At 40.1% G+C, this 22,283-nt stretch overlaps 1 protein-coding gene across 5 annotated transcripts in view; it reads left to right on the forward strand.

Moving 5' to 3' along the window:
• The window catches only part of GLCE (glucuronic acid epimerase), a 102,369-nt gene that overhangs the window by 21,377 nt on the left and 58,709 nt on the right, over window positions 1-22,283 (forward strand). Inside the window, exons 2-4 of one of the 5 annotated variants that reach the window (XM_077828653.1) lie at window positions 14,759-14,877; window positions 16,321-16,459; window positions 17,769-17,870. The gene's annotated coding sequence lies outside the window, so the exon portion shown is untranslated. Of the gene's footprint in view, window positions 1-14,542; window positions 14,878-14,898; window positions 15,179-16,320; window positions 16,460-17,768; window positions 17,871-22,283 lie in introns of those variants that run through there. The other 4 variants (XM_077828652.1, XM_077828656.1, XM_077828654.1 and 1 more) reach the window with 4 other exon arrangements.

The following is a 22,283-nucleotide window of genomic DNA, read 5'->3' on the forward strand; positions in this document are numbered from 1 at the left end:
CTCACCTTTCTTGTGATATCCTATAGGTACCCTCTACAGGCACACCTGGTGAACGTGCAAAGACCCCACTTCCCAGGCTTCTGTCTCTAGGATCAAAGCCAGGTGCTTTCTCAGCAGCTCTCTAGAAGTCTGTTTCCTCTCCTCTCTGTCTTCTTCTGGCAAGGATAGGGTCTTTATAGGATCATTTCAAAGGAGTCCCCAGCCTTGACTGGCTTAACAGTAGATCCTCCACCTACCCCAGTGCTTCAGCAGTTGAGCAGGGCCAATTCAGGGATCCTGTCTACTTTCTCAGATAGCTTCTCTGAGTATTAAAGAGATCTCTCAACTCAAGGCCAGAAGCACAGGCTTAAGAAAAGTGTAGACTAAGCAAGATAGTCTGTGAATACAAGGGATGGATATAGCAAAAGAAAATTAAGGGTATCTCTATAGAAACATTACTTTGAGGAGAGGACAAAGCTTGAAGGCTTCTGATAGAAGGGTGGGTAGAAGTGTGTTTTTTGTCTTTTTAGGAGACAGTATGGTTTGAGCCTGTTGTGCAGGTCCCCCACACTTAGGGTCAGACTTTTCAAAAAGCTCTGTTTCATTTGGGTGCCTAAATGGGAGCAATCAGGTTGTCAAAGTGCTCAGCACAAAGCAGTTCCTGTTGAGAAGCAGCTTGGTGCCGGTCACTTCTTTTGAGAGCCAAAATGGTAGCTGAGCTCTCTTGAAAAATTGGGCTTTAGGCACTGAACTACCATTAATGGAAAGATTTCCTTTGGCTTCAGTGGCTCTTGAATTAAACCATTGGTCATGGTTTTACAGGTGTTCTGATTGCTTGTGTAAATAGGAATGAATTCCCCTGTTACACATATATATTATTAAGCCAATTCAACATGGCCTTGAAGCAACCATTCTGCAGATAATTTAAATGTAGCTTTCAGACTTTTTTCTCACAAACGCCAAATGCTCCTGTTCCAAAATGTTAGTGTTTATACCTTGTTTTCATTGTGTGTTCTCGCTTTGCCACAAGTAGTGCATTCATTTTGAGGTGGAGGTTCGGGTACGCGAGATGCATTGAAATTGCAAGACAGCAAACCCAGGAAAAAAACTGAATTGATCAGAGTTTATAAATGTTAAATGGAACTTCTATCACATCATCTTGCTACTTCTGCAAATAAGATTCTATCCTCTACTTACTCAAAGCATCATGAGATTTATTAGAAAATATAGACAGTTGTGTAACTGTCTGCAGAGATGGAAAAGATGTTATTGAAAGAGCTTCCCAGAAAGCTAAAGAATTTAATGGTTCTTTTGTTCTTCTATTGTGTGTGTAGCAAATGAATATATTTTTTGTTTTAAAAAAAGTCTATCCTAGTGTAGTCAAAAGAAAAATGCAGCTAACGTTTGAGTGACTAACTTATTGCGGTCAACCTAACTTTCATATTCTGTACTTGGTAAATAAATATTTGAGGACAAAGTTTGTTAGCAGTGCTGAAAATCACTCAATACCTCATCTTAGCTTAGTTATTTCAGAACTTTGTGTTTCACTGTAATGTCTCAATCTGTAGGACTAATCCTTTCTTGCCATCCCTACTGTTTAATGTAGGCTTTTTTAAATCCTAAGAAGCTTTATTCCTTTGTAAGGCTTTCAGAAGTCTCTCTCTCCTTAATGATAAATGTCAACAAATTACATCAGGGTATCTTTGACAACAGCAAGGGAAAAGTGTAGTTTTCAGTCTTTGGTAGGTTCTGTTTTACAGTATAGCAACAAAGTAAACTAGGTTGCACAACATTTACAGCAATGAAGGTAATGGTTTCTGTGAGATCCCTTATTCTGCTGTAAGGGGCAGAATAAGGTTGCAGTTTTAAAAAAAAAAATAGTGTATTTCTCTGTTTGCATACAGTGCTGACCGTAAGTTTGGAGATATGGTCTTCACAGTCTCCCTATGTACTTTTCTGCTGGGATTTGCCATTGTGCCAGTGGCTGATAGCAAGTACCCAAAGTTGCATGGTATACAGTCTGGCACTTTTCCGTTCCTTGCAATTCTTCTAGTTCTATTCCTTTCTTTCATGGGTCATGAAGACTTACAAACCTCTAAACCTTTTGAGGTAGGTTAATAGTGTAACATTTGTTCTAACAATGGTGGAAATGGAGAACCAGAAAGTCAGTGGAAGAGCAGGGAATAAGCCTTGTCTACATGGGGAGATTTAACCTGACTCCAACCTCTGATGTAGCTGCACTCACTCAAACTGCTAATGACAGTGAGTACTACTTACTTGCATCTGTGGAGCTTAATGGCTTTGCCTGTTTGTGTTGGCGGTGCTACCTCATGGATAAATGGCTTTGGGGTAAGCTCCCAGTATACACCAAACTTAGATTATTGTAGGAGTCGTAACTCTACTTATTGAAATGTTAAATTGCATAAAGAGATTTACTATTTTTTTTCATGTGAATCTTATTGTATGCATGAAAGGATTGAAAAATTTACTCGCCCCGGTGAGTACAAGTCTTAATATAAGATTCTGTGGATTGAAACCTTAATTTAAAAGAAAAATTGCTGGCCCTCTGAATGTGAGTGGAAAGTAAACTGATTCAGTGCTCCTTTTGGCTCCATAGCCCTCTCCAGTGCTGCTGCTCACAGCCTTATTTAGCATCAAAGCAAAAACTGTCAAGGCTCTGGTGAGTTTCATTGCTGCAGTTCAGAACTCTGAGGGCAGTGGCAAAATGGCAAATCATGCCAATTTTACTCTGTATGGAAAATCTCAGATTTCTAGGAGGTGAAATTGGACCCCAAAAATGGAGGTGTGGGGAAGACTACAGGAGCAGAGGTCAGCCCACTAGTCAAAAGGGGGTCTCTTTTTTCAGCAACTTGCTGGAGGAACTGTCAGCTTATCAAATGCTTATTAGCCACAAGCTGATTCCAGAAGGATTCTCAGGATTAGGTCTGGGAACAGCACCCTGGTAAGAATTCAGTCATCTTCTACAGCAACTGGAGGTCCCAGTGAGAGCCTGGAGTATTTTCATTACTACTTCACCTTCCTGGTCAGACCCACCTCTTGGTTGGCCTCTGATAGGTATAGGTTGCAGGTTAGCAGGTGTCTGGTAAACTTTTAAACATGGATTTTGTGTTAAATGGAGCTGTATCTCAGGTGGTCATGTTTTTAGAGTGTCTCTAACTTGTGGGAAAGCTTTAAAACCTATTAAGATTTAAATTTAGAAAACTCTTCACAGGTCTGGGAAGTTACTCTGTATTTCAGTACTCTGTGTGTAAAGGTGTGAGGACTTATATATTGTGTAAACACTTAGTTCTTGTTTCTTGGTTAATTTAAATGTAGTGCTAGTTCTTGAGAATTTGAACATCTGTTTTTTGAAGTGTGGAGCTCCAGTTACTGCATAACTAAATACTATGCTTAATGGATTAAGTAGTATACGTGTCCATAGTGGATTGCCAGGATGGCTCCGAGCTTTCATTGGATTTTTGGTGCTGCTTTTATAACTAGCAGTGAAATTCCAACTTGACATGGAGTACTTCCTGTTGGCATAATGATTAATGCACAGTCTAATGCCTCCACGTACATGAATCCTATGTGGTCATGTAAAGTAGGTCACATTTTTAAATCCTAATTTTATCAGTGCCATTTTATAGGGATAGCAATGTTCTAAAAACCTCTTAACACAGAAAATTGGTGCATCAAAATGAAAAAATGTAGATGTGCTAACTGCATTCCACTTTCGTGAGGGAGATCTAGAAGAAGAACTTGCTATCCAAAAGCTTAGAGATTTAAGTACCTAAATATTTTTCTTTAATGTATTTTAGAGCAGAAAATCTTCCCTGTTGTGTAATGCTTCCAAAACCTTGAGCAGCTGCAGAATTTTATATCTGAACATGGAATGCTTTAGCTGTTTAATGGCATAGAATTTTTCAAGAATTTACAGCATTTTCAGTGTACTCATAGCATGTCTGCTCCAGAGCTAGATTTAAAAAAAAAAAAAAAATTTCCACCGATCAATAACTAACGGGAATTCATATTGTAATACTCCTGAAGTACTTCAGTTATTGCTCCCCTTGTTATTGGAATGGGGCCATTTTAGCATGGCCCTCATCCGGAGATGAACAAATTTGATAGTCTCAGTGTAGGATTAACTTTGGATTTGTAAATCACTTTTAAACACTTGTGTTTACAAACCTTTCAGCTTTTTTTATCAATCATTTGCCTTTTACTGTACTCTCCAAGTTCTTAAATCCAAATTGCAGTAACTGGTACACTTTTTTTTTTAAAGGTTACTTTTAGTTCTGGAATATTGACATTTAAGTGCTATACTTAACAAATCTGACAACACAGGATTTAACAGGTGTTCATGTGGGACTTCATGGTGGCTGCAGGAGTAGAATAAGACTTTTCTGTTCCAAAACCCCATCCCATATATGAGTGCTATGAGCATTATAGGGCCTCTGACACAGATGAGCTATTCATATTTCATTCAACAGAGGAGTGAAATATAGCTAAGAGTGAGGGAAAATTGTTTCTACCTAGGCTGTAATGTGTTCTTCCAGTGCTCACAAGTGGTTTTAGTTCCTCCCATTAGCAGGCTGAGACAAGAAAAAATGTGAAGAGCTTTGTTACACTAGCTCACACTGAGGTCCCCCTGTGTCTGGCAGGTTGGGGGCTTAGGTCTTATTGTCTAACATAGTTCAGTGGTTTGAGCATTGGCCTGCTAAACACAGGGTTGTGAGTTCAATCCTCAGGGGGCCATTTAGGGATCTGGGCCAAAAATTGGGGATTGGCCTTGCTTTGAGCAGGGGGTTGGACTAGATGACCTCCTGAGGTCCCTTCCAACCCTGATACTCTATGAGTCTATGATCTTTGTTTTTTCTGAGGAGGTTATTTAGGTAAGAGAACAGACTTTGTCTGGCATGGCTTTTGAGATGGTTCTCTATGCTTCAATTCATGAAATAATCCACTTCAGGAATCTCTTGCAGCATGTTTGGGAATTGCAGTAGTTCCTGAAGTTCAGCTGAGTTTTCTGGGTGTTTCTTTTTATTGGGTGGTTTGTCTATTCACTGAAAGTGAGGGCAGGTACCTTTTGAATTCTGAATGAATTGTGCTTGTTCATGAGTCATAGTGAGCAGTCTCCCTCCCTAGTTTTATCTTCAACCTTCAAATGTGTTTTGAAACAGTCTGCTGTGCAAGTAGTCCATGCTCTGCACACACAACAGTATGAAGTTATATGAGCAATTGTAGATCAATAATTCTTAAACTTCAGGTAGCTGTAGTCTTAAGCATCAGTTATGGTGTTTTTTTAAAGCAAGAGGGTGAAATTAATGTCCTACATTCTGGCCATGTAGATTTTCATACATAACTGCAGTATGTATTCAGTGTGAATATACTGCACCATTGGACTATCCTTTTCCATTTCTCGGAAGATAGTGGAAGGCAATTATACTAACAGGCTAACTTAGCACTTACTGTCTCTTCACATGCTTTCTTAAAGGACATACACTTTTCCCCAGAAAAGTGTAAATGTTCAATACCCAAACAAACTTCAATTAAAGTCTGAAATTTAATGGGTGTTGACTTGAGGCTTAAGAAGTATGTGGCTGTTTAATAGTAACATGTACTAACTATACTTCTCAGCTGACTTCCCCACATGTTAAAAAATTCAGTGATTGTATTGCTGTGGAAACGAAGAGTAACTTTTTAGTAGGTCACTTCAGTTGACTGAGCTACAAACTAACAACATTTTAAATGCACATTAGTCTACTTGATGAATAAAACAAGTCGGCAGTAGCTCATCCTTTCTTTAAAAGACAACTGGATTTGTAATGTGTGGACGAATAGACAGAGTTCATAAGGTAAGATGCTTTTTTCACCACAAAAAAACTGCATTTGTAGGTGCTGAAATGCTAATTTAAGTGCCATCTTGCTCAGATGTGAGGTCATTTGACTCTCAGTAGGAACGTGTCCACTAAACAACTGTTAACTAGTTTCCCACATGCTTGACTTGCTAATAGAAGCTTTATCTGACATTTAAAATTGTCTGTTAAACCAAGCTTCAAATTTCAGTCCGTTCTTTAAGGCTTAGGCTTTCAATGCTGCTTTCACACAACCTTGTCGAAAAGAGTGTCTCCAGCATGGACCTTAAATTGATATCTATAAGGGCACGTCTGCGCTACAGGGATTATACTGGTGTAGCTATGTTGGTGTAGTTATGCTGGCATAGCCCTGTAGATGTGGTCTACACTGACAGAAGGATGTCTCCTGTTGGTATACGAACACCAACTCCCTGAATGAAGCTAGCTATGTCAATGGAAGCCCTTTTGGAGAGCACCTGAAGGTGTGAATACCCTATTTATTTCAGTGGGTAATATTGTGAACGCCAGTAATGCTTCAAATGAGTAGCAACAGATTTCACAAAGTATGTAAGAGCATATTTTGACGTTCAACCCAGGCCTTTCCTGAAGTGAGTGTGGTTGAAGGGCAGAGGGAAGGTTGGGCATGGGGTGTTTTGAGTGGGTATGAAGGATTTGCTTGAGGAAAGGAAGCATGGTAGAGGCCTACACCTATTAATGGATACATCTTCCAATATGTATGTGCAATTGGTTTTATTTTCCTAAAAGGGGCTTCACTTTCAACAATTTAACAAACACTGCTTTGAGGTCATGTGGCACCTTAGAGACTAACCAATTTATTTGAGCATAAGCTTTCGTGAGCTACAGCTCACTTAGCTCACGAAAGCTTATGCTCAAATTGGTTAGTCTCTAAGGTGCCACAAGTACTCCTTTTCTTTTTGCGAATACAGACTAACACGGCTGTTACTCTGAAACCTGCTCTGAGGTCAGTAATTTCTTAGATGACTTTCCTGTCCTGTTCAAATGCAACACCTGGTTGAGGAACTGTGAAGTTGGATACCAGGATACCACTAGTGTTTAAACGTATTGAAACATTCTCTACGCTACTCATTCATGCTACAGCACTTCATGCGAGTGTTGACGCTATAATATACAAAGCTTTCTGCTATGTATAGACCATGTAAAGATGCTGACTTATTGCTAAACACTAGATTAAAAGAATGCATTTAAATAAGTTTTTTTTCCTCAGTAACATGCATGTAGCTTCTTACAACGGACTTTTAGACCACTTACTAATCAAGTTGGCTTTTAACACACCTTAGTGTATTTTTTGTCTTTCTCCAACACAAGGTTTGCTTTTTTTTTTTTTTTTTTTTCCAGTTAAAGCAACATTTATATAATCCAGTCTGTCCTCTCATTGTGTAGTAGTGCCCTCTACTGGAATGAATGTCAAAGCTGCTCAAGTGTGATCATTTCCCTTTCTAGAGACTGCAGCCAACAGATAAAACATAAACTACTGCAGCGAAACAATTGATATTGCTCTTACGTTATCTTCATGTATCATGAAGGAACATCCAAGCATGTTTGAGTGCAGTTTGATCTGTCTCTCTCCTCTTAATCATGTATTCTCAATTTTATTTTAATACAGTGCGTTCCAGTTCTAATATTTTTAACGTCTTTATTTGCATGCAAATTAAAAACACACTCCAAATAGCATCTCCTGACAGCCCATAGAGGCAAAATGGGTGGTCATTCTGCCTTTCACAAATTTTGGCCTATACACCAAAAAAGCCCTTCTGAATTTGAAGAGAACCTGATAACTAGATGCCAATTAAAAACTAGCACAGCTGCAAAGACTAAAAACCATACAGTGCTGCCGTTGTTGGAGGAAAGTCCCATCTCAACCTCTAAAGCTGAAGGAGCCTGACTAATGCTGTTCCATGGAATGCTGGGATTAGAGTCAACCGGTTTCAGATTGGTTTTGTGTGGAAACTGACTGAAACAATCTCTGGAATATTCTTCCTCGTGATCCTGTTCCTCATAGGATATGAGTATACAGCTTGAAGGAGAGGAGGCATTGCATATGACAGGCATTTCTACTTTCTAATCTAATGTTTAAAACCTTGCAGTACACTCCAGTTTAAGAGTAAACATGTCAGGATTGATGAGTTTCACACAGTGAATTAACAAGCCCTCAAAAGCAAGGAAGACTGAGTTATACTTTCCAGATATCTCTAATATGTTTGGGTATCACAGGGAGAGTCCCATAACCCTTATTTCCTCTCTAGTGCTGGTTGCTAGGTGTGTTCTACACATGGGTGTATGTGTCATGTGCCCAAGTCTGGAAATTCTAACAAGCAATGTCCGTTGGACTGCATATGCGCAGTGGATCTCCTCGTGCTCCAGAGCATAAGAGGCAATGTGGACTAGCGTCTCTCCAATTCCTTCTTACTGCCACGTGGTCTGAGTTGGAATCCTGTGTTCAGTTTTCTCCAGCTTTTTTGATAAAACCTATAAATAGTTTTGCCTGTTAGTTTAGCTAGAGTTTTATAGCATATTTAATGTAGCTTGTTGTCACCTGCTGGGGACTCCCTCCTCCAGGAGTCCTGGAACAATTTTTATAGTGGGGGTGCTGAGCCATTGAACCAAATTGTAAACCCTGTATATAACTGAGTCCGCTTCAAGCCAAGGGTGTGTGGTAGCACCCCTAGTTCCAGAACCTGTGCTGTCCCCATGGTCTGGGACTATGCCCGGAGTCCAGGGGTTCAAGAACTGCATCTCTTGCCCTTTCTCCTTCTTCATCAGCAGCAATCAGCAGCACTGCCTCTACTTCTTGGGTGAAATGCATATTTCTGCAAAGCATAATATGTCCTTCGTTTCCACCAAGAATTCGTGAAACTCATGAGCTTCACCTAAGGAAATATCTGATGGAGAAGGCTCTGAGGCGCCTCTGATCCAGGCCAGGGAGACTCGCCCTATCCACCTTCCCAGTGCATTGGCCTCAACAGACAAGCAGCGCCCCTCCAAGCTTGTGCTTAGAATAGAAGTCTTCAATTCCTAAACCCAAGGACTTTTCCTCCAAGGCTTCCCATGAGAATAGGGGGCACTCTAATGGTTGCAAGGACAGATCTCTGTCAAGGACTGTCAACAAGAGACGCAATCCATCCCCAAGTCTGTCAAGGTGGGTAATGAGCCTTTGCATGTGGACCCTAAGGGACCGACACCACTGAAAATCCCCAGACTGGAGGGTAAAGTGTGCAGGAAGAAAGATCTGTTGGTGACTCCAGCACTGAAGCATAAGGACAGCCATCGACCGGGTCCATCTACGAGCATGGGTCTGGATTTGTCATCAGTACTGACTTCACCTCACTTGCAGGGCTTTCCTCAGGTTTATGTAGTCATTCCATATCCAAGTGATGTCAGACAATGTCACTATGGTCTTTTACATAAACAAGGTGGAGCAAGATCTCTTCCCCTTTGCCTGGAAGTAGTCAGGCTTTGAAACTGGTGCATCAGAAACCGCATTACTGTCCAGGCCGCATACGTCCTAGGTATTCAGAACTCCTGAGCAGGCACTTCTCTGCAGACTACGAGGGGGAGATCCACCACTGTGTCCTGAGCGAAATAGTCTCTCAGTGGAGAATGCCTCAGTGGGACCTCTTTGCATCCAAAACAAACAGAAATTCCTTAGTAGTACTCCAGAGGAACCATGGGCCAGAACTTCCAAGCCAACGCACTCCTGTTATCAAGAAAAACTATCTCAGATATGCCTTTTCTCCCATTCCCCAGCTTTCACATGTCCTACGAAACATACATCACAACAGGGCCAACATCATTCTTCTCTCATCCAGTTGATCCAGGCAGGTTTGATTCCCAGAGCTCCTGACAATGTCAGCCTGCCTCTAATCCAGATTCACCCCTTCCCAGACCTCTGAACTCTAGATGGGGGTGGGGGACAGAATCAGACACCCCAGTCCAATTTCACTCCACCTCATTGTCTGGTGTTGAGATGGGCATCTGAAATAGAATGCTTCTGCTCAGCACCCGTTAAAGGCTATCCTTACTCCTTATTTAAGTAGGAAAGATTCACCAAGGACCTAGCTAAATGGAAGCATTTCTCTGCCTGGGTGCAGCACTGTCAACCTTCTCCAGTCACTGCAGATACTCCAGTCATTTTAGATTATCGCCTGTCTCTAAAAAAAAAAAAAAACCAAAACAAACTCAAGACTTTCTAGTAGCTCGTTATGAGTCCACCTCACAGTGATTAGTTCCTTCCTCCCACCAGTAGATGGACATTCTGTTTTCACCAGCTCAGATACAGTACTATTCATGGGGGGGGGGCTGATCAGGATCTTCCAGCCAGTGGTCAGATCTACACCTCCGTGGTCCCTCAATCTTGTCAACAAGAGTTCAGATGATGATCTTGTGTCAATAAGATGTGCCATGCCCCCACCCAAAAATTGATTTTTTTCTTAGTGGCTATCATTTTGGCGGGAACGGTCAGTGAATTGGGAGCCATCGTGACAGACCCTTCTTATGGTTTTTCACAAGGAAAAGGAATCCCTTTGCCTCCATCTTAAATTTCCCCCCAAGGTTTCTTCTGAATTCAACATGAACCAAAGTATTCACTTACCTGTCTTTTTTCCAAAACCCCACACTTACGCTGAAGAGACTTCACTTTATCATCATCTGATATGCCCTGGCATTCTACCTGCAAAGAACGAAGCTAGCCGTAGCAGAAAGATTGTGAGGTAAAGCTGTAGCCTTTCACAGAATCTTTAAGCGGGCTTCTGGGTGCATTGTTGAGTGCTACAGGTTAGCAAACATCCTGCATCCTGACAGTGTCACAGCTCGCTCCATGAGAGTACAGGCCACCTCTACAGCATCCCTGCAGGAAGTCCTGATACAAGACATACACAGGACTGCCTCCTGGAGCTCCATTCACACGTGCGCTAGACATTACCTGCTAGCTCAGGCCTTTGCTGGAGATGCAGCAGTGAGATCTGCAGTACCGAAAGCATCTTTGTAGCTGGGTTCTGTGCACCCCCTCGCCCTCACCCCCCCCACATACCCAGAAGGGGAGAGTTGGACTCAACTCAAATCATTGCGCATTTAAAGTGACTGAAAATCAGAATGGAAACTAAGTCGGCTAAAACTAATGCTTAATTTTTTTTGAATGGGATGCGATTACTTCAGCTTAGCTACATGTGGCTTCAGACAATTAAGAACTCCTTCTCCTTTGATATTTTTCATTAATATTAGTGTAATCTTGATACTGAGCAGTTAATTGGGTGTCATCCCTACTTTAAATACCATATTTAAACTGAAAAGAGCTTTTAATAAATGACAAATGTCAATATAAAATTCCATGTGTTGTCAATGTAACTCTAAAGGCGTCAGCCTTCCGGCTTCATCTCCCCCACCATTCATTACCTGATAAGTACTCTTTAACCTTTAAGTCTTTTGTGCTATTTGGATAGCCTTTTAGATCAAATCTTTTCCATTACAACATTGCTGCCTTCACATTGATAACGCAGGGGACCAAAATACCATCCTGTTCATCTGGGAACCAGTAGAGTTTTGAAGTTATTGAAAAGTAATCTGTGTGCTCTATTTCAGTGGTTGGGCAAAAATGGAGCTGGAGGAGGAGAGAATAATGCAGAAATTGGGGGATAAGAAGGAGAAAATTGAGAGGAATAAACTGAAGTATTTTTGATAGTTATATATCAAATATCTAACTTAAAATATACAGTCACTATTTCAATACAACACTAGACATTGCCCATTCCTTAAAAAGAAAAGGAGGACTTGTGGCACCTTAGAGACGAACAAATTCATTTGAGCATAAGCTTTCGTGAGCTATAGCTCACTTCATCGGATGTTATAGTGTGTATGGTAACACCCATTGTTTCATGTTCTCTGTGTATATAAATCTCCCCACTGTATTTTCCACTGAATGCATCCGATGAAGTGAGCTGTAGCTCACGAAAGCTTAGGTTCAAATAAATTTGTTCGTCTCTAAGGTGTCACAAGTCCTCCTTTTCTTTTTGCGGATACAGACTAACACGGCTGCTACTCTGAAACCTGCCCATTCCTTGTCACTGAAAATGGATAGACCATAAAATCCATATGACGGAGCAATGAGAACACTGAACCTTGTTTATGCTAGCACTGTAGAGATGCTGGGAGAGAGAAAAGGGAATACTGATTTTTCCTAATTCTAGACAAGGCCCAGTGCTATCAGTCAAATGCTATTTGAATATCACTAAAATCAACAAGAAGGTGCAACAGGAAGCCACACTGACTTCCGCTCTATTTAAAAACAGGTGATAAAGTTCCAAACAAGAGGATGAAAACACCCAAGGAATAGCTTGGTTTACAGACTTGCATGAGGGTGCCGCAAACAATTGCAGGTTGTTTTTTTTAAGTATGTAGTGGTGTCCCTTTAAACAGAACCTTTCTACCTTTTTTCTCCTTTTTTAAATTGAGTTTGATGGACCATTCCAGATTTAATCTAAAAATCAGATGTCTGTAGGTCATGTCAGTTCTAGGAAGCAGCATAAAAATTCTTCATTGACCTAGTTAACCCTTTGGCATAAGGTATTAGAGCTGGGCAAATTGCTGATACCTTACTGGCTACATTGACCTGCTCTGACTCTTATAGAGTTCTTCAGTCTAGGAGAGAGAGGTAGAACATGATCCAGTGGCTGGAAGTTGAAGCTAGACAAATTCAGACTGAAGTAAGACATACATTTTTAAGTGAGTAGTTCACCATTGGAACAATTTACCAAGGATCATGATGGATTCTCCCTCACTGACAACTTTTAAATCAAGATTTCATGTTTTTATAAAAGATCCGCTCTGGGAATTATTTTGGGGGAAGTTCTATGGTCTGTGTTATGTAGGAGGTCAGACGAGATGATCACAATGGTCCCTTCTGGCCTTGGAATCTGTGAATCTGTATGCTGTCTTCAGTGTTGTGTTATTAAAAAGAGAAGCTTCATAAGTAATCAAACAGCTTGTCTTTTCCCTACTCAACTCTTCCTAGTGTCCAAAATTGTTTTTATCCTGGTATGAGTCTTTGAGGAAAAATTGTCTCAAGTGAGCATCTTCAGCTTCTTTCTGGAAGAATGTGGAGCTGATTGGATGAGATACACACTCTTACTCTGGGTAAAGCTGCATGTCATGGGGCAGACTGTCTGGAATTAGGGATGTGCCAGAATTGGGCATTTAGTTGCAGTGAGCATAAATGTTGACAGTGTTGGGGGTTAAAAATCATATCAGGTATTGTATTTCGATAGTATTCTACCAAGGCTTATTCTGTGAAAAAATTCTGTTCTTTCCTGTTTAACAGACTTCAGTAAAAAGACATTGAGGCTGACTGTCTAAAACTTCCATATTTGGATATTCAGTTATAATTTGGAAACTAGCATAATGTTCTGTTGTTGCAATAACTATATAAGATACAATAGGGTATAACTCTGTAATCTGTTAATACTGATTTGGAAATACTGAAATTTAAGGCGGCGAGTCCTTTAACCATGCAAGGCATATAGTAATGGCTTACTAATACACGTCCTGTAGTATCCTATTACTATATTGCAATAACTGTATACGCTAGCTTCAGAACTGTAGACAAACACCAAAATTTAACTTCACAGCTGTGCATTGCATTTTTCTGTAGAATGCTTTGAAATGAGAAATGCAGAAGGCTGCCTCCAATATTAGCTCCCTTACCTTGTCCAAATTTGTCTTTCAATACTTGTGGTGCTCTTGTCCATCTTGACACATGAGTTCAGTTGGCTGTTGTATCATTTCAACTATAGTTGTGTTGAATGAAGTAATGCTAACATTAGCTGCACTTTTCTCCCCCTCACAGCTGTCAGTGACACAAAAGGCAGTCAGTGAACAGGATTATCTGATCAAGGACGTTAGAAGTCCTTGTATATGCACTTATGTCAGTTATTTCTGAGTAGCAAGGTCAGTCCCAATTATAAAACATTTTATCTAGTGTCATACCTCTGCGTATTGTTTAGCGATTAGCCATGGTTCGTGGCCTGAAGAGTTCACAATCTAAATTAGAAAAATGAAGGGGGAGGAGAAAGGGGGCAAGGACTAACACAAATAAAAATAGTTCACACTAGATAGCAGAATCATAAGGGTAGTTTATTTGTTAGTTCATTCCTCATTTGTACACTTCTGAAGTGCAAGGTCTGTAATGCAGGGACTTGCTGCTATTTTAACAGTGTTGTAAAATTCCATACACTTCCATGGATGTTATATCAAGAATAAAGAGGAGATCTAAAATCATCACGTTTAAGTGCCTGACCTATTGGTATCGCTAGGGAAGGGTCTGGTGTCCCAAATGTTAGGCTTCATCGGGGCACACCTTGACAGGCAAAAAGGTTGTTTTTTCAGTTGAGTCAGCAAGAAGTGGACTTGGTGGCAACTTCCTACTGCTGGACAAATAATTCCTCTAGTTTCCTGTCTCTGCAGAAAGTTACGGGGATACCTGGGATTCACTGGCCTTGTCTAGTCTACAGGGGAAATTCAATCTGATCTACGCAATTTGAGTTATGTGAAAAGCGTAACTCAAATTGACGTAGCTTAGATCTACTTACTGCGGGGTCCACACTACGCGATGTTGACTGGAGATGCTCTCCCGTCAACTCCCCCTACTCTTCTTGATCCGGTGGAGTACAGGAGTTGATGGGAGAGCAATCTGCGGTTGATGTAGCGGGTCTTCACTAGACCTGCTAAATCGACCGCCGAAGCATCGATCACGGCTCGTCGATCCCCTGTTAAGTGTAGACAAGCCCACTGACTGTTGCTATAAGGAACTACTGTATAAAACTCACTTATTAAAGTGGTTGCTGTTCCCATCTTGAAGCTGAACAGTACTAATAGTAATTCCTCCATCCTGATAGGGAATTGGTGTGGCATCATTGGCAGTTCTCTCTTGGCTTGTACTTTGTCAGTGGAATTATCAGTGTGGAAAGAGTGCAAACTGCAGTAGCAACCAGTTGTCAGGAATGCGAAGAAGGTGGTGAGTAACACGCTTGTGCATTTCAGATTGCGTATCTCTGAGAAACTTCTGAAGACAGTGACAGAATTAGATGAATGGAATTGTGATAGTGTGGCTGTTAAAATAACTGACTGCTATTCATGATTACTTGTTAGTCTCTTTCGAAATGAACAGTGATCAGTTGCTTTTGTTTCCATTCACCGCGTGAGATGTGGTGGTACCCAGTTCAGCCTCTTGATACTGTGTTGTATACCTTCTGAGTATGTTCCCAAGGAACCCGTTCTCCATATTCACTAAACTCTTCAAGATCCTAAAGATCCATGTAAGCATAATGCTCCACAAGACTCTATTCTAGTTTGGATGCTTGCTTGTTGGATTTGAGTGTTTTATGTGCCTCCGGGGAGGTGTCAGTTAGTGTTCTGAAACAATTCTATATTGTTCGGTTGTGAGACCTAATACAATGCGCAGCTGGAGTGTAGAGCAATGCTGGGACTATAATTTGGGATTAAAAGGTAGCTTGGGATGGAGATGTGAATAAAAACCAAAAGGCTCGTTTAGACTTACTGTGGGCAACACCTGGCTCTCTCTGGGTATAGTAAGGCAGACTCTCTATATTTAAACACAATAAAAACTAAAGAGTGACACCTCCAGTAATAATAATAATAATAATGCCTGGCTCTTATCTAGAATTCTTCATCCATAGATCTCAAAATGCTTTACAAAGGGTTCATTAGCCCCATTTTACTGATGGGAAAACTCAAGCACAGGGCCAGGGGAGTGACTCTTCCACAGTCATCCAGCAAAGCAGTGGTAGAGCTGAGAATTGAACCTAGGTCTCCTGAATCCCAATCTAGCAGACAACTGCCCGGGGTAAGCTATCGCTATAAAGGATCTCCAGTTTCACATACCTTTTAGACAAACGTTAAGGACCAGACCATTTCTGCTGTAAAACTGATTTTTAGTTTTAGTCGTCAGTCTCCTGAGTGGTCGCTCAAAAGCTTTGCTGAACTTGGGAACTATGTCCATTAAAACTTGAAGGTGGAAGAGGAAGCCAGTAAAAATTATTCCTGGAAAGTAAAGCAAGGCTGTTATTAAAAACTAAATACGTATGCTTTTTAAAATCGGTGGGGCTTTTGAGGAGATGTTACTCTAGGGTGCTATAATCTTTAAAAGTCCACATTCCACTATATCAGTAACTAGAGTTTGATTTTATTTTTTTTAAACTGTTCTTCCCAGCCTTTAACTTTTGATGGTTGTAAGAAAACATGAAGTGCTTTGTAAGCTGGTTTTTGGTTTTGTTGCTTCAATTTATAAATAAGAAATGCTGGAAAATGAACATTTTGTTGTAAAGATGTTTTGAAGGCCACTTTTTTTTTTAAAGACTCCTAGAAGAAAAACTGACAATTTAATGGTGCATGATGCAGTAATAAAAATGCCTGTGTGGTTATGTTTAATCCTTTAAAGGAGAGAAAAGAAACACTGTAGTTATCAGCATTCAAAAGGCACGACGCAAGCTTAAATATATGCAAAGCCTTGGAGAGACTGAAGAAATTTACTGACTATATTGCAGAAAGCTTCTGACAGGCGCATCGCATCTTTGAAAGTAAGATTTGAATTATTAAAGCTGTCTTTGTTTATTAAATTGGGCCTCCAGTGAGAAGATTGTATGAAGAAATGTCATGCAGACTTGAGCTGAATTGGGCATAATTTGTAATGGGTATTAAAAGTAAATTTACCTTGTTGGACTAGAACAGTGAGTACATTCAAGTGCTTTAGAAAATGAAAATTCTGGTTTCAGGTGTACAGTAGATTGTGTATTTTAAGTCTCTTCCTGCAGCAGATAAACACACCTCTGTTTAAGGAGACCAGTTTGTTAGTGAAGGATAATCCTTTTTAAACCAAGAGATTTGATGGCAAAGCAGTTCAACAGGGGAGTCTTTGTTAATTTTAAATGAGGAATGCAAGGGAAAGAGATGAGAGCCAAGGGGCGTGCGTGGGGTGGGTGTGGGTGGGGGTGTGTGCGCGCGCGTGTGTGGAGATGGGATGCTTAAAATGCTACTTTTTGGAAAAATTAACTACATGAGGCTTAAAGTGAATTAAAAAATGAGATCATTTTAAACATTTTAGTGTGGAAAAAATGTTTTTACCCCTGTTGATTCAAGTATAGCATATATCTGCAATTTTTTATGCACGTAGCAATTTATCTTCTGTTTTCAGGAAAGTGGGACCATTGCATTGCAAAATACTTTTTCTTATTCCTGTTCTCAGTTGGACTGTGTAAGAAATATGCAAAACTCACAAAGTAGATGGAAAATCTTCACAAATTATTGTGGGACCAGCACAGACATTATAAACAAAGCACTTCATAAGAGTGTTTAATTTAGGATCTTTTTTTTCTAAAACTTATTTTGTAATTTCAAGGTTTTGGTTACCTCTGCAGTCCAAGTGGAGACAGCATAATTTTGTTTGAGGTTGAAAACTGGGCTCCAATTTTTTGTTAGCGTTTTAATTTTTTATCTGTTCCTTTACTGTAGTTTCTCAAGTGGAACACCATGATGGTTTATTTAAAAATGGAATCCTTTAAATATGGGATTTAAATCTGAATTCTTCAAAAATGTTTAATGAAAGCCGTGCATTTTATGACACCAGGAGGCAGATGTCAGGATTTACTCTTCAATTAGGTAGGATTGTGGTGGGAATAGCAGATTAGACTCCTTTGCAGCTGATGCGCTGTCTAGAGGAAGTGACATTTATGCTCTTGATCCTTCAGTGATTCTGCATGTCAAGAACTGAGCCTTGAAATTCGTCAGCAGTGCTGTCTTAAGAGCAGACAGAGCTGAGTAAGAGGATTTTTACAGACGGAAAATTTAAGTACAAATGCTTAAATACATTATTTTCTTTTTTTTCCCTAGGAGATTGGAAAGGAAAATTGTAGGTGATTATTTGAAACTAATGTATTTTAGAATTTTGAAATCTGAGATGCACTAGAGTTCAGAGACCTTCGTTTGATTAAGGTAAGAATATCTTAAGAAAAGTGTACCTTCCCCTTTCGTCTTTCTGCTTAATGTGTTGTTGTTTTTTAAATTTAACTCTATCTAATCTGAGATTCCATATAGTAATGCATTTTAAATGTACATTGCACCCCTGGCATTTAAATGGTTAATGTTCATTCAATGTAATAACTTTCAGCTGCAAAGGGCACATGGGTCTATGTCTACAGAAGGTGTTGTGTTGATAACTGGGTTCTGTTTGACCAGAGGAATTAAAGCAGGCAGGAGGAATAAACAGTGTGATTATAGTGCATTTACTCAGAGGAGGAGCTGGTTGGTTGTTTTCATTTTATAGTAAATTAGGTTTCATGTAATTTTTTTCATTTGGCTTGTAAGCAAGCTCAGTAACTACAAGGTGGTTACAGGGCAGAGGAAGTGTTTACAATATCTCGAAGGTAAAATTTTTTAGTTCTGTACAATAAACCAATGAAACAGGAGATCAGGTAAGCAGCTGTTATGGTTATCATGGCAACAGAAAATTACTCAAGTGCTAAGTGCATATTTATCTCTAACCATTTAAGGTTTTTTTGCCAAACAGCTTTTTTTCCTTTTTTAAGGTGTATATTAATTATTATTGTCACGTTAGATAAAAATGAGTAGTTTTTGCTCATCACTGCCTTTTTTCCTTAAGAATAAGAATGGAACATTGCATATTTGTACTAACATAACTTAGTGTTCGAAAAAATGCTCTTTTTAGCATAAATACATATTGGACAAACTAAACCTGGCTTTTTTTTAAAATATGTATAAGAACCCTCCTGATATTCCTTTTGATGGAGGAGTATTTAAACTGTTTCCTTACTCGTGTGTGGTATAGTTAGCCACGCACAATTTTAGAAAACCAAATTACAAAGGAGGAAAACCAAAATTAGAGACCAGCAAGCCTTCTGGTGTTCCTCTGACATGCTCTGGCTTACAGATAAAAGCAGAGTTTGAACTGCTATACCAAAAAAAAATTCAAAGCGTTTTATATTAAAGGAATACTTCAATCGTATGTCTAAAAACTAATATACAGAACCCTTTTTATGTCTAAGAAAATAGAAAATTATGGTTTTTTCTTTAAAATTTAACTCCATGTGATGAGTTTATTTGGCTTATGTAAGGTACTTCTTGTGAATCTCAAACTAATCTGACCATAATGTCCCATGTTCGTAACCTACATTGGTGTATGTGATCTGTCATTATGAGCTGCAGGACTGTCAGATAAGAGGGAGTTTAAAATGTCTTATTTTTTAAATTTGTAAATGGTAGCGGGAAATAGGAGTTGAACTGCTAAAATGGATCCTCCGTTCAGGTGGTAGCAGCATGTTACATAACCAGAGAGACAAATTTCTTCCAGAGTTACACTAGTGCTATGCGTACAAAGCATCCATTTTGTGTTATGAGTATTGTGAATTGTTCCTTCTGTGCAGTTTCTAAATGTAAAAGAATGCAGCAGATCCATTTGAGTTTTGTATCAATCACTTCAAACGTACAACATCCCATCACTTTAGTGTATTCTCTACTAAGACAGCCTCTGAGTTTCAGAAAAATTAGTTTGATTTGTCAATGTAATCATACTCCCCAAACCTTACCATACTTAACTGATTGTAGAATATGCTTTTTTTTATTAACTTGCAGGCAATAGAATTTGACTATTTAGGGAGGAAATAAAATTTTGCTGTCGGGTTTTAAATATATATCCTCTTAAACATGCTTTGCAATCTGCTTATGCAGGCATCATGAGTTTTATATTTAAATTGGAATGATTTTTTTTAGGATGAAAGTGCTTGCAGATCTGAATTGTGAGGGATAGATGAAATTAAGCTGTGGAAGCACTGATGGCAATCTACAAAGCTTTAATGTGTTAATGTAGTCTAGGCATTATCCATATTTAGAAGCATTTTAGATTGAATCCTGGAGAAATTCAAACTCCTGTCTTAAGCATGTTTCTGAAGTGATGGATGGTGTAGAACAGTAGTATGAAGGAGCTCCTAACGATTATTTTGCTGTTGCTATAACTAAGTCAGAGACGCTAATTCCCCCAAGTTGAGTAAAAAAAATAAAACTTGGGGGGGGGGGGAATGAGTGGTTTGTAAAATGTCTGAGTTTTGTGTAGAGACCTTTTTTCTCCATGAATTATTCAGTTTTTTGAGTCTGCTATATTGCAGTATTTAATATACTTTAAATGACACTGAGTCAGTTAATATGGTAAAGAGAAAAGATCTAGGTTTATTGATAAATTTTCTGTCAGTTGTGCAGCAACAGTGAAGAATGGCTTGCTGACTTGAACTGAAAAGTATATTTTATGACCAAAACATACCAATACAGTTTGCACTTGGTGTTATCCCATATTTAAGACTGTTGAGCAGCTCAGAACTAGGAGACCAAACTTAAGCCCTTCGGGATAAGGGACCACAATGCTTTTAGTACAGAGCCCTAACCCCAATGGGAGGTTTTGGATTCATTACAATATATATCGGACTCTAAGGAGACTGGACATAAATAGGGAGTGAGTGTAATGGACTTCCAGTTGAGGAGCCCAGTAGCATTAGTAAGAAATTAGATTGCTATCTGGCATTAAAGTGGTGGTAAAATTATTTGAACAACTGCCCAGAAGCGTCAGTCAAAGGGGTTAAAAAGGGGATGCTGTCCTTTGCAGGGGTGTAAGTCTGCCCTTGTCTTGTGCAACATTTTAAAAAAAAGTTTACAAATATACATGATGGAATTGGGGCCCTTCCACTCCATGACATGGTGGACCCATGTCATTCCATCTGGTCCTGTGTAATAGTTTTAAAGCACGGCTATATGGTGTGCTCTAATAGATCAGTGCATGCAGCATAGAGATGTCTTAAAATGTAATTTGTGTGTGTACAAGCAAATGCTTTAAAGTAGCTTTATTTTTTTCTGAAAGCCTTATTCTCTTTATATTGCTAACGTGGCTAGAAATTGGAGTGTGGCAGTAATACCTACAGAATAGCACACAGCTTGGGAAAGCTGACTGTAGTGTGAACCCTCATTCAACTGTGTCGCTTCCAGCAGGCTGGAGCAGAGGTTCTTAGTTGGACCAGATCACATCTCAGGTTCTGTGGGTTGGTCCTTCTATTGTTTTCTGAGGTCTCGAGTCCACTCCTAGTGGAATGCCCTTATCACCTCCTACCCAAATGTGCTTGAGGGCAATTCATGTTCCTCAATATGTATAAACAATGAGCCCTCTGCCCCTTTGATAGCCTCTATGGGAACTTTCAGAGCTAGCTGTGAATTTAAAATCACTTCCATAAACATTTTGGGCTCTTCTCCTGTTCTACTTAATGATGCCTGATAGCAGTCGGTGTTAACCAGGCCAAAATCTAAGCAGTTTTACCCAGCCCCCCCCAAATTGTACATATCTGAACTTGTATGTATCACACAAAATCAAACTAGGTGCCTGAAGTGTGTGTTGGACATTCGTGTTGCAAATGTGTAGCCATTAGACAACATCCAATAGTCTTTAGAATTGTGGGTTTCTTTCTGCTTTTGCCCCTTTAGTTCCTGTGATGGAGTCACAGGTCCGATGCTCTGGAACTGCTCTGTATGAAGCCCACCAGGACTCTGAGGTGGTGTGACTCCCCTAAGGGCACGCTGTCCAGGGCAAAAAGCCTCTTCAGCTGTGGCCTTCCTGGTCTGACTTCGGAGCATTCAGCATCCCTGTTCACACCGTACACTTCCCCTTGGCGGGTCCACCTGGATGGGACCCCTGGGGAAGCCAGAGGGCCCTGCTCCCCAACTCCACAGTCACCCATGACTCTCAGCCAGTGTTGTAAAACAGAAGGGTTTATTAGTCAACAGGAACACAGCATAGAATAGAGCTTGTTAGCACAGAAATCAGTGACTTTCAGCAAAGTCCATTTTGTGGGCGACCTCGAACTGATGCCCTGGACTCCCTCCTCTGAGTCCCAAACTGGAGACTGCCCAGCTTCTAGCAGCCTGACCCCGACACGCCTGTTGCTCCTCCTCCTGGTCTTTGTCTCGCTTCCTGGGCAAAGTGTCACCTGGTCACATCCCCCTCCTGGGTCTCAGGTTATGAAGGGCATTAGCTATCTCTTACATGCAGGCAGCTGAAGCCTCCTCACCTGGCCCCAAGGGTCTCAGCAAAAGTCAGACACCCTTATTCCCACCACCTAGGCACTGGTGCAATACATGGGGAAACTGAGGCACACACAGTATTCATGCAAAACAGTAAGACTCACGTAGGCTCACATGCATCATAACAAGGGAAAACACCCACTTTGTTACAGCTCCCAAGTCTCGCTTTAACCAGCAATCTGTGAAACTTAAGTTTTCAGGAAAGTCTTGCCCACTTTAGATAGGGAAAGGCGCATCACCACTCTTGTGAATGACATGATGTTGGGCCCTTTG

The sequence above is a fragment of the Eretmochelys imbricata genome, chromosome 10 (genome assembly GCF_965152235.1).
Source record: "Eretmochelys imbricata isolate rEreImb1 chromosome 10, rEreImb1.hap1, whole genome shotgun sequence".
NCBI lineage: Eukaryota > Metazoa > Chordata > Testudines > Cheloniidae > Eretmochelys > Eretmochelys imbricata.